The sequence below is a fragment of the Canis aureus genome, chromosome 1 (genome assembly GCF_053574225.1).
Source record: "Canis aureus isolate CA01 chromosome 1, VMU_Caureus_v.1.0, whole genome shotgun sequence".
Lineage (NCBI taxonomy): Eukaryota > Metazoa > Chordata > Mammalia > Carnivora > Canidae > Canis > Canis aureus.
The window spans coordinates 45,487,809-45,500,902 of NC_135611.1; the positions used below are offsets into that span (position 1 = coordinate 45,487,809).

At 46.7% G+C, this 13,094-nt stretch overlaps 1 protein-coding gene across 13 annotated transcripts in view; it reads left to right on the forward strand.

Moving 5' to 3' along the window:
• TIAM2 (TIAM Rac1 associated GEF 2) overlaps nt 1-13,094 on the forward strand; it is a 131,394-nt gene that overhangs the window by 102,331 nt on the left and 15,969 nt on the right. Inside the window, exon 2 of one of the 13 annotated variants that reach the window (XM_077897921.1) lies at nt 1,225-1,468. The exons of 11 other annotated variants lie outside the window; for them this stretch is intronic. The gene's annotated coding sequence lies outside the window, so the exon portion shown is untranslated. Of the gene's footprint in view, nt 1-1,224; nt 1,469-10,355; nt 10,377-13,094 lie in introns of those variants that run through there. One more of the 13 variants, XM_077897891.1, reaches the window with a different exon arrangement.

Below are 13,094 nucleotides of genomic sequence, written 5' to 3' on the forward strand. Positions count from 1 at the left end.
GTTTTATTTTCTGTAATTAGTGGAAAGAAAATGTGATTTCTGAGGAGGCAGGGCATAAATTCAGGTCTTGACCTCAAACCAACATTTTGTAGAGGTCCCTTTAGTAATGTCAACAGCTGTCTGTGGGACCAGAGCGGTGGTTGTATGCCCAGTTCAGGGGATGAGTAGGGAGCAGGTGATCCCCTGGTTTCCCTGGGACCACTGCGGGAACTTTACCCTGGCCCCTGTCATGTCAACAAGCTACTGAGGGCTCTGCTGCTCACTCCTTTCCAATACCAGCTACAGTTATGATCTAATTTTGACTGGCCTCTCTTGGGGCACCATGAATCTTATCTGTCTTACTTTCAATATTTACCAAGAATGGGGGTTGGTGTAGGGTCAGCTCTGTTCATTCATTGGGCCCTCCCCCACAAAGGCACTCCCAGATGTTAGCCACTGGCAAGAGGCCTGAGAGATGCCCATGCCTTCGTTAACGATCTTGTGTGTGAGAGATTGGAGTCCTGTGAGGACTTCGCTTGTGCTGCATGAGTACAGATGTATCTGAGCTTCAGTGCGTTCTCTTCATGCCTGTAGATTCTCACCTTTTAATAATGTCCTAGTCCCACATGGTAGCTGCTTTCACTTGTTGAAAAGTTCTGAGAAGTTGTTGTGAGTCATTATGCCATTTCCTCTGTAGTTTCCAGCTGACTTAGTGCCCCTGGGGTGGGGGCCAGGCGCCAAGGGAGCAGGGGTTTGGAGACCCCGCGGGGAACACTGCGCCCCTTCCAGGACTGGCCTCTAACTCCCCTGGGGGAAAGGTTGGATTATTAGTTTCATCAATGGATCAGTCTTCTGCTGTTCTGGATAATAACAAGAAGGACCAGGCAACAACAAAATCTATTTTCACTAATAAGGGAGACAGGAGGAAACTGAAGGCAGGGTTTTGAAGACACCCCGGTTCTGTCTTTTCTCCTTTCCATTCTTGTTTGTTGTCACGCCTCCCTATCCCTTCTTTTGTTTGTTCAGCCTCCAGGCATCCCTCCTCCTCTGTGACTCACCTTCTTCCTTCACACTCTCTGACTCTTTGCTGCCACCTAAGTTCTCTTGTGTTTTCAGAAAACAGACGTCAGATGAGGAAGCTCCTAGATGTGCAATTGCTCAGACAGTTCTGGCTTCGCATTGCACGGGCCTGGGGCTCCTTAAGTGTGGTGTCACTTGAGTCCTGCCACCTTTCTATCTCTCAAGGTGCTTGGAGAGTTGGCTTTGGAATGTTCTAGAATCCAGGACCTTCATGGTTCATTCAGCCACGACATAAAGGATGATCAGATGAGAAGACTGGCCTGGGTGGCATCAGCCTGCTGTTCCAGGCCCCAGGATGGGGCAGGGCATCTGCGCTCTCTTCTCAGTTGCCTGGTGAAGGCTTGAACATGGTGGTCTTGTAGATAGAGTTCCCACGATGGAAAGACGATTATCAAACCATTAATCTCAGGTGAGATTTAAAATCAGCTGTGTCTGAGGCTCTAAAATTTTTTTTAAAAATTTACATTCTGTTGTGGTCATGTTGTCTCTGATATCTTTCCTGCCTGTTTTGCTTTCCTGCCTGTCTGTGTATGCCGTCCTAGGCTGTCAGCTGTGCTCCACGTTCCTGGGGAAACATGGCTTTGGCTACTATGGATTTATTGACTTGGATTTTCTAGAAGATTAATCAAATTGCCTGACCTTATCAGAAATAATTGTCGTTCTAGTTTAAATTTTATTACCTCATTTCTATTTAGTCGGTGCTGGATTTTAGAGATTGGTGGTAAAGTCTCAGATAAATGTGTGTGAGGCAGAAATTGTTCCATTTGAGATAATTAATTTGAGACCCTGTCAATAAGATGCAATCCAGAGTAATGTAACAAACTTGATTGTAACACTGCCTAAATGGGGCGCCTGGGTGGCTCAGTTAGTTAAGCCATCTGACTCTTGGTTTTGGCTCAGGTCATGATCTCAGGGTCGTGAGATCAAGCCCTGTGTGGGACTCTGCTCTCAGCATGAAGTCTGCTTGGGACTCTTTCTCTGTCTGCCTCTCTCTCTCTCAAATAAATACATAAATCTTAAAAAAACAAAACAAAACACTGCTTAAATCTAGCAAAAAGAATTTAACTACAGCTAAGAGTAAAGGGGCCTGCAGGTCATATCTGTGCTCACTCAAGAGAACTAGCACTTGGCAATATCCATGCCTAAGAAAGGTGGTCAGGACATTAATAAGTAATTTATATTTCATATTTTTATGATTTTTTTCTTCCCAAAGCTACGGTTTTTTGGAAACCAGATTCCAAGTACTATTTTCAGGCAAATACTGGAACTGACAGTCTAGGACTTTTTAAGCCCAAAGGGGATGTGGATTTCAGACAAGTCCTAGAACTTCGACCTTCTCTCCTACGCCCACACCATTCTCCATAAGTGACTGAGGGCCATCCTTGACCATGCAGAAGTCAGTGTAGTTGTCAGAGGGTCACAAGGGAAGGGTACTGGCCTCCAGAGCAGGTAAAGAGAGGTCCTCTCCTCCTGCAGCTCCAGTGAGGTCATGTGATGCTGTCCTCGTAGCCACCTTGGTTTGTGGTGCAGCAAGAGATCATAGATGGTGAAGCTGAAATGCTCAGGAAAGTGTTTTAAGAATTCAGAATTTGTCTGCATCAAATTTGGGCAGGGAAATAGCCCCCTTCAATTCCAAAGTTAGAGCACATACTCTCATCTGCCTGCCCCAGAAAGTAACCATGGCTTGGTTTCTTCTGGAGAATGTTACAGGGCAGCGGCAAGCATGCTGGCTGTTTTGCGCCTCCTTCATGGGTGGCTAGGTGTTGCTGTCACTTGGGGTTGACTCTGATTGTCTCCATGGCCAGGGCTATCCCAAACAGCATATTTGCAGTTTATATTTGGAGAGAGTGGGATATATAAAAGATAAGATTCACAAGAAGGATTTCATGCCTTGCTGTACTAAGAGGGAAAAGAAAGTAGATGTTTGTCTCTGAATTTGCTGTTGCTAGGACAGGCAGGGAGTGGAAAGACAGCAGGACCCAACAGGACCTGATTGCTGGAGCCTCTCACTCCCTGGTTGGTGAGTTTTCGGAAAGTTGCCTCAACCCTTGAATCCTTCCATCCTTATTAAAAAGAATCGGACTGTATTTCCATGACAGTTTCAAGGAGGTGAAATTAAAAAAAATTCCATGTGTGAGAAACAGCTTTGTGAACTGCAAGGGGCACCCAGCCAGGGTGGAGGAGGTGGGGGGCTCGTGTAGGATCTATTAGTCTGTGTGGCTGGGAAACCCCCTGCAACCCTCCACACACACCCTCGTGGACAAGAGGACTCTGCAAGAGGCGGCCAACCCAAGGCTTGTGTTCCAAAAGACAGACCAGGACAACTGGGGGACGTAGTTCTAAGGCAGTCTGGAAGCTTTGATGCTCAAGGAGTACCACCATCAAGGACCTGAAATAGGCGCAACTGAATTACAGCTTCCTGAGCATCTGAGAACTGCTCGCAGAGCTGAGTGCTTGGTCTGCAGCCAGGAACCAGGTGCTACCCTACTTTTTGTTTTTCTAGGTAAGGCAACAAGGAAACCCATGTAGATGGCAACTATAGAAAGAAAATATACTTCTTAGGGAACCCCAGGAAAGGGGAGAAGACTCAGCTGGAGGACAGTCTGGACTTGGGTTGCTGGGCAGAGCTGTCCTAGGCAGAGTTGGACACAGCCAAGAGTATGGGATTGCCCCCTTTCAGGGTTCAGCTGTTTGGTCCCATCTTTTATTTATCATACAGATTTGACTTGCCTGAAAAATTGGTGGTGGACAGATTGATCAGAGCTCTAGTTGGTCAAGAAATATGATTACAGTTGACATTTATATTCATGCATTGTTTTCCTTCAAATACAGTGACAAAGATAGGAAAAGATCTCAACTCCGTAAATCCTCAGAATATGTGACACTTAAAGACCTTTCCGGAAAAAAACTGCTTCAGTAAGCTATTATCAGTTGCCAAGAATAGTCAGAGGCCTAACTCTTGAATAGAAATGTTGTATTTGGGAAAACTGGCAATAAACACGGAAACCAACTAGAATGTTCAGTGAAGACATTAACTGCTAAAGGAAGAGTTACAGTAAATACACAAGTTTCAACTACTTTATTTGATTGCCAGAATGAAAGTGGGCTATGAGAGAATACTGTAGGAAGAGAACAGAAGTGGAGCTGAGCCCAGAAATCAGTACTTCTGGATGGAAAAGTGGCTGAGAGTAGTGTTGATAGGAAAGAAATAGTTAAGTATGTGTTTTACAAAAAAAAAAAAAAAAAATTCAGTTGAAAGATATTGGCTTAGAGACCAGTATCTTTAACGAGATAAAGATATTTAGAATGGATGTTAAGTGATACAAAGTAATCATAGAATTTAAATTCAGTTCTAAATGCCCCAAGTCACAGGACAAATAGAATCATCTCAGCCATCAAAAAGCAACACAAAATAAAGCAAAAACCAGTAGGAGAATTGGAGTCATTTTTCTGGGCCTGGATCGGAGCCAGTTGAGCATGCAGGTGTTTTTGTTTCATTTTGGACACAGTTAAAAGCATAGGACATAAAAGGGTTTATATCTTCTGTGAATTAAGATGCCATCTGTAGTCTCAAGAAAAATAACACAGAAGTCATCTCTTAAATTTCCACTTTGCTCACTAAAAGTTTTCAGAATAGAGTCTTATAGATTATGTTGAGTTTTATATTAAGGCTAATTTCAAGAGAAGAATCTCTTGATTCTTTGGCAAACTTATCCTGCGAAGGGACAGTAAATGTTTTAGGCTCTGGCAAGCATTCAGCTCTGCATTTCAGGGTAGACTCAGCCAGAGACAACAGGCAGGTGAATGAGCACGGCCAAGTGCTAATAAAATCTGATCTACAGCAACAGATGGAGGGTTTGGTTGGCTCAGAGGCCTGAGTTGGCCGACCCTTGCTCTGATGATCCACCCTTGCAGCTTCCTGTTTCAGAGTGGGGTCGTTGAAGTCTCATACCATAGGCCGCAGATTTTTGCATTCAGAAGTCAAGGAGAACTTGTGGCCCACATGCATCTCTCTCTTGATGAGCAGGTTTAGCCGTCCCTCCGAAGGAAGCCACAGCTTGCTTTCTGGGTGAAAACGGGAAAGCAAAGATCGAGTACCCAGCCCAGGCAATATGGGATTGGATGAGGCATTCTGTGTAAACTACGTGGGAGTGATCTTGAAACACCCAGGATTTTCTGCGAAGGAAGTGTCCAGTGGTGTAGAAATGCTGCCCTAGCCCTTGAGACATCCTTGGCAGAGACAGTGCGTCTTACTCCTTTCTGAGTTCTGACCCGACTTTAGTTAAATCAGGAAGCCGAGCAGAAGGCAGGCGGCAGGCCCTATTCACAGGGGCTCTGGATCAGCTGCTCCCTCCCCAGGAGCTGACTCTGGCCCTGGGAGCCCCAGCGTCTCTAGGGGATGCCGCTCGCCTCTGGGCACACAGCTCGGGCCTGTCCTCACAGCGGTGCCACCCGAGCTCTGAGTGTTTACTCCTGGAATGCACAGGTGTCACACGCATGCGCTGTGGCCCTCTCCCTCGAGAGTTGCACACACTGGCTTCTCTGCCCATCGGCTGGGGAAGCTGCGCCCCTGGGCCGTGCCCTCCATGTGCCCCTCCACCTCTGTCCTAGATGCCCTGTGCTCCCCCTTCCTCCTCCTGGTCTTACCCCTTTTTCTGCCCTCCCCCAGCCCCTCCTTACACTCTCACAGGCGGTCAAAGTTCCCGTCTTGGGGGCCAGTGCTCCATCCTCAGCACCTGGAGCAGAGCCTGGCTCAGAGAAGAGGCTCCGTTAAGAGAGGTGAAGTGATTTTCCTGGCCTGTCCTTCAGGGAATTCAGAGGACATTCAGTCTTCTATACTTTAAAAAAAAAAAAAAAAATTAAAACTTGGCAAGCTGAACTCCCTGTATAAATGTTAGCTTTCATTGATCCCTTGTACTGTGGTGAGTATAGTATTTGCACATTTTACTTCATTGACTTGTAAGGACGCTATAAAACATGCTCCCTGCTTTCCAGGTGAGCCCACTGAGTCGGGGGTGGGTGGGGGTCAAGGCCACACAGCTGGGAACCAACACGGCCAGCTGGGCTTGTACCTCCAAGACTGTGTGCTTGTCTCCTGTCTTGGAAAAAGTAACCGTTTCAGGAATCTTGGTCCAGCGTGTGTCCTGAGACCCTTGGTGTGAGCTTTGCACGTACACTTGGGTAGTGAAAAGGGGCTCGGGTGATGGGCTGCCCCGCTTGGGGGACACGCTCCCCTGTCTTTAATGCCACCATGACTCGCAGCTTGTCCTCCTCTGTCAGGCGTGTACGTAGCAGGTGGCAGGGATTGCCATGGTGCGGTCAGGATCACCCAGCGCCGCCGCCGACCCCTGCTCTCCGCTGAGGGCCAGGCCCCGCCTTTGGCTCCCGCCCGCCTCGCTTCTCTGCCCGGCCCTCTGGCCACGGCTGCACTGGCCTCCAGGTCCTGGCACGCTCTGTGCTCCCTCCAGCCCCAGACTGCGCTTGGTGTAGACAACTCGTTCATCCTCGAGTGCCCGGTGTCAGTGTGAGCGGCTCAGAGCAGGGTAGGTCTCTGTTCTGTCCACAGGACCCCACATTTCGGGTGCCGATCATCTTGAATTACTTGCTCAGAGCTTGTCTTCCCAGCCAAACTCGGGGCACCGTGAGTGGAGGAATTGTGTCAGTCTGTTCATCACTGTGTCCATAGAAACAGAACACTTTGAGCCTCTTCAACCTCAAATTATTTTTTTTTAAGTGACAGGAAAGGAGTCCATTTATGAAAAATATTAAAAAATTAAGCCACTGGAAAAAGAGGAAATTCAAATGAGCCAAAGGATAAAAATATCTCGGTTAACACTGCATTTGTGATATATATCATACTATTTTTAGAAAAGCTGTGCGTGTATGTTCATATGTGGTGGAGATGCATAAAGCACACACCTCCTCACCTTCCTGGTAAATTGTGGTCTTCTCTGGTCGGCAGCCACACATCTGTCCCGCCGCTGGTAACTGTCGTGTGTGTTCAGAACGTTTCTGTGCTCCGACTTGTTACATTCATCTTTATGTTTCAGTGTAAAATAAAGGCTCTCCTGTGTCATAAGCTCACATTTACTTTTACGGTTTCCGTTCCCCTTCTGCTTTTGGAAATAGAACTCTTTGGTCTAGAAAACACAGTATGAGTGTCGTCTCGTCCTTTTTGTACCCTTTTGATAAATGTAAAAACCTATTTCCCTAGAGTTTTCCATCCAGGGATTGTATCACTAAGACAAGTGGTCCCCCAGATATAAATTTCATTGATCACCGTGAATGTTTTTTAACTTCCACCCAGCCCTGCCAGGGTGCTGAGCACTGCCCCCTCCTAGCGTCCCAAGAGCCTCTGGGCGGCAGGCAGGCTGTGGTGCTGCCAGCTGCAAGCCTGGAACGGAGTTTAGCCACCGGCCGGGCAGGACACCGTCCACCCTTGCTGCCCATGGATGAAGCCCATCTCTGCTCAGTAGCCTTCCGGGGAAGTCACCTAGCCCTGTGCACTCCTTCTGGATTCCTGTTGCCGCGGCCACTTGGGATAATATTAGATCTTTCTGTAAGTTAGTGACTTTGATGTAGTGCAAAGTAGATTGAGAAGTCCTTTGTACAATTTTTAGATAGTTTTTTTTTTTTTTTAAACTAAGGAATTTTCTGACAACTAATTTGCTAGGATGTGACAGCTGACACCATAGTTGCATGCAGATTAGTCAGTCATACAGGCTTCTCGTAGCTTCCAGATGATGAGCCACAGAGGTTTTAAGTGCACAGTGTGAGAACACGCACCATGGAAACTGCACCCTTTCAGGGCTAGAGTGTCCTTGAAGATAAGTGTCCATTTGCCCAGAGTCTAAAGCTTTTTCCTTTTTCCCCCGCAACATTCTTTTTAGGGATAATAGAAGTAGTAGAAACCTAGTTCTTCTGCTTTGCATGCTGGTATAATGAAACCCTGTGACCGTGAACCAGACTAGCACTCGATCCACAGCGATGGCTCAGTCTCAGCTGGTCTGCGTGACGGAGGGAGACGAGGACGTGGTGGCAGTTAGGGATCCGCCAGACTGACTACATGTTGTCAGAGGACCAGTTACCCAAGCAGTATGAGAGTATCTTTCCTGCTAGCTCTGCTGTTGGCCAAGACCATTAAAGATCTTCCCCCGAAGTTAACATCAGTTTCCCCTAAGTTAACATCTGTTTCCTCTCAACCAGGGAGTGAAAGGAGCACACGCTGCAAATGCTGTCATTTACCTTTAAGTATCTCCCTGTGAAATAGAACTCCAAATTATGCAGAGCTTTTCAGCTTTTTTTTTCTTAGCCTGCAAGTATTTGGGGCCCAAGCAGTACAAACAGAGAAGTCTATAGTACCTGGTGTCCCTACACGAGGACTCTGGGGTGTAGGTGGAGCCAGGAAAGCTGGGGCCAGACTGGGCTGATGACAGGTGCAGGGCTGCCAGTGGCCGCGATGTTCCATGGAGTAGCAAGATCTCAGTCATCATTCCTGAATAGTGCTAGATAATGTGATATATTTATCTCAGTGTGATTTTTTTTTCTCTTAAGATCCAAATCCTAGGGCAAAATTGAAAAGCCTCGGGTAGCCGTAACTCTAAATAAGAGCACAGTAAACATCAAAGTTGTCACAGGGCATCGAATTTTATTAATTCAAGCTAGGAAGAAGGTGGCATGACACCTTTCTGATGAGAGTATTGCACTGAACCAGGGTTAGCAGGGCATCTCAGACCCTGTTTGAGGAGGCTCTGCCCCCGCATTCCTCCAGACAGACTCTGGGGCAAGGTGCTTGACCATCCTGAGTTGTTTTGTTGCCACTCCTGAGAGATGGGGCTCCTGGAAGAAAGACACATTTCAGCTCTTGTATAAGGAAGCAGAAAGGTCTCCTTGGCCATACATTTAAAACTGCAAAACCAAAAGTAACTTTCAGATATCTGTTCTCCCCCGGCTTTATCCAGATACGGTTGACAAAACCGTATCTTTAAAATGTACAACTTGTTGATTTGTTATACAAATACATTGTGAAATAGTTACCACGGTCAGTTAATGAACATACTTACCCATCACCTCACATAGGTTTGTGGGTTTTTTTGTTTGTTTGTTTTGTTTTTGTGGTGAGAGCACTTAAGTGCTTTGATGCCCAGGTACTCAGTGAGATGTTCCTCATCTGTAAATAAGATCAAATCATTTTGAAGCAGAGATTAGCCAGCCTTAGTATAAGCTTAAAAACCTGAAAAATTTTGTTTTGCTCAGTATCACTGCTGTATCCTTACAACATAGTTTTAGGGAAAACTGTTTTCATTTAATTTTTAAAAGGAATTCATAAAAAATATTTGTTTTGTTTTCTCCCATAAAAAATGATGCCCATAGTGAACCCAAGATTATTAGCACTGAACCTACGAACTGCAAAATACTGATCTGAGGTGTGCATTTGAAGTTGGGGTGTTCTTTCCTCCATGTAGGCAAAGACTATTGAGCTACAGAATCCACAAGCATCCCCGGCCCTGACTTGCAACCACCTATCTATATTGCTTTTAAAGCAGCATTTCTGCGTTGGGGTTGGGGGGATGGTACACATTCCAGGTGCAGTTGTCTGCAGATGTGTGGGAGCTACATATGCTTCTCCAAGCAGAGGTGGCCTCCAGGGCCTGGTGGCGGCATCCCTAGGGCACCTGGAGTGTGTTTGGATTCTGTTATGTCCTGACCACAAGGGCAGAGGCAGGGGAGCACATCTGCTTTGCCTCGTGCTCTACCAGATTCCCCGGGAGGGGCGGGTGCCCCACAGAGCTAGACAGGAGATGGTCCTGTGCCATCACAGCCCCCCATCCCCCTGCCACATTTCTTGACCCCTCATCTGTTAGTCTCGGTTATAATAAGGATTACATGCCAGCAGATTTTGGAGAACACTTGCTGTGTCCATCTGGCATACAGCAGGTACTCAGCAAATGCGAGTACCTTCCCTTTTATTCTTGACCCAGTTGGTAATTTGAGGGGTTATTTGATGGAATAGGTAATCCTGCTTCTCTTCCATCAATAAGGAAGTCGACTGAGAAATGAGCCAGGATCATGCGGACGACTGCGGGGAGAGCTGGGATAGAACTCTGGTCCTCTGCATCTTGCCTGTGCTTCTCACCCCATCGCTGTTTTGGGTGTGAAAACAGCCCAACCAGTCACTGTTCCTAGAAGTTGCTTCTCAGACACACCCAGAATTCTACCTTTAACAGTTCAGCGTTGAGGACTGTTGCTAAGAATGGAGAAACTGCAACGTAACCACCTAAGCAACTCTTGCAGATACAAGGTGGAAACACCTTTAGGTTAGTCTCCTTTTAGAGTGCCTGCCTCCTGCTCCCAAGCAGTCCTCACCACCTCCCTCAGATAGTAGCTAAGCTGCTCTGCCTGAGAAAGGTGACTTTGTCGCACTTGAGCACTTCATTTTGGTATCTTAAAAAGTACATTTGCTACCAAAATCTCCACTAATGTTCACTTTTCCCAGTTAGTCTTACCAAAAGTGTTCTTAAAATGAATTCTGGTTTTCTAAAATGGCAAGATACTTTATTTTTAAAAATCTCGTTATTTTAACACTGCATTGTTAGGTGTGATTTTTGACATCCCAGCAAGGCAAAGCTGTAAGCTCACCAGCTGCCATTAACTTATGGTACATTTTGTCAGATCTTATTTTGTGCAGTATATGTGAGCTTAATATAGATTCTATAGCCCTGGAGGCTGTTATTTTTCAGAATTGCAAAATTATATTGTCTGAGCTTGTGGTGCAAATACCAGGATAGAGATTTCAAATAAGTGAGTGTGGAGTCTCAGTATTATTATCTGGGGTTGTTTAGCTCAGTTCGTAGAGCGCTGGACCCGGACTACGAGGGCCACTGTGGGTATGATTCTATCTACTACTTCCTCTGTTTCCTGGGCTCAGACCGCATACCTTTTACGCGGCCGTCCTTCACTGCAGACCCTGGGGACAGCGTGGTCGGGCTGAAGGCAGCCCTGCCTCTGGGAAGGTGGAGATCGCTCACTGTACTGATGGGTAGAACAGCAGTTCTCACATGGGTCACACATTAGCCTCACTTGGGAAGCTTTTAAAAAGTAATCATAGCTTGGGCCCTATAGATCCTGATTGAGTGGGTCAAGCCATGGGTATTTTTTAAAGCTCCTGAAACAGCTTAACGTGTAGCCAGGGTTGAGATCCAGTGGAAAGGAGGAGCACAGAATTTGGAGTGGTTTGGTTGTATTCCTTAATGCTGCTTTAGGATGCTCCCATCCTGGAAGAGAGGAAAGCTGCCTTTTGCCTGCACTGTTCTGTTTGGCTTTTATTATATGTCATTAGGCTTTGAGGGCATGGCTGAACAGTGTTGGGATTTCTTCAGTAATGAATCATAAGATTTGGATGTTTTAAACATGGAATGAGACATTTTTGATAAATCAAGATGCATTTCGATTGAGCCTTAAGATCCACATCTGTTTTCTTATTTTTTGAAAGTTTACCCAGAATGAATGTCTTCTGACAGGCGTTACCAGAAATATGCTTGTGTTCACAGTTAATGAATAAAAATGTGGATAATGCATATATTAGAGGAGAATCATTAGTACTTTCTCATCCTTTGAACTGTTTTGGAAGTAAATTATTTTTTATTATCTGTGTCTGTTCATCTAGCTGAAAGCTTAGTATGTAGTATATGACTGATTGAACTTTTGCACCAAGATTTATGTGAAAAGAAAAGAGAAACAGGGATATTTAAAGAGCCCCAAGATCTGGAAGTTCTCATCACAGACATCTGGCTGGGGGAGGAGGCTCGCTTTCACTCCCCTGAGTTCGGTTCTTTATATTACGATGCTCTTTCCCCACTGTACTTCTGGCTCATTCTGTGGCTCTCCCTGGGAACACATGTCCTTTCCAGGACCATGATATGACTCCTTCCCGAAGCCTCCCAACACAATGAAGTGGCTGCTGTTGGTTTACTGCGTCTTACCTCTTTTGGATCTGTTCCACATGAGCTTGGGTTGGTTTCCAGAGTGCCTATGGTGGTGCTCCAGTATCTCTTACCTTGGCAAGTATATTATCTCCTCACACAGGAACTATTATCTCTTCTTTTTTGGAGCTAGAAGAGGCCCCCACTTGAGACCATTGAACTAAAAGGTTAGCCAGAAGATCAGTGTTGAGGGTGGAACAGAGAGGAAGACAAGAAGGGAGGGCAGCAGCGTCCTGTTTTTGCTTCGAGGCTTCCAATTTGTCAGGTGTCTGCTTTCATAATAAGGGTGCATCAGACCACTGTGGTCGACCAGCATGCTCATGTGAGTTGTTCACGCTATGAAGCATTCCCAAGAAGCTGGATGGAGCGTTAAGAGATGGTTGTGGTGTGTTCAGCTTTTTACTGCAGCCAGAGTGTAGAGATCAGGCCCGAAGGCAGTGACAGGGAAAGGCACGGCCCCTGCCCATGGCAGGCTTACACACTGGTGGGTGGTCGGAAGGGCTGGAGCTTGTTTGGGCGTGGGACGGAAGGAGAAAGGTTAAGTAAAAAGACACTGAGCGTAATCTGATGACGCACCAGGCACTTGGGAAACCTACAGGAGGAGACACACCTGAGACTTGCAACCACCGGCCTCAGGCAGGACCGTACAGACGGGCTCCCCTTGAGAAGACTGTTTCAATCCACATAGGAACTTACTCTGAAGGCCGTCAGTCCCGGGGGCCGCCAGTAGGCGGGGTGACAGCCACTCTTCTTGTCCCTCAGTCTGTGTGATTTCATTCCCACTGTCATGGTGAAGTTCCCATGAAGCCCATTTATCCCTCCTCTCTGGTAGTCACTGCCTTTGCTGTGTCACCTGCTGCCCTGTGGGCCCTCCCCAGGGGCCCTGCACCCCACAAGATAGGGGGTATGACCCTACCTTCACCCCCATCCCTGGGACGCACAGCAGCTCTAACCTTTCCACTGCCATTCTGCTGCCTGGCGCGAGACTGCAGAACTGCAAGCCCCTGGTGGCCTCGCCATCCGAAAATCCTTGGGGTGCCACGCCACTCTGGA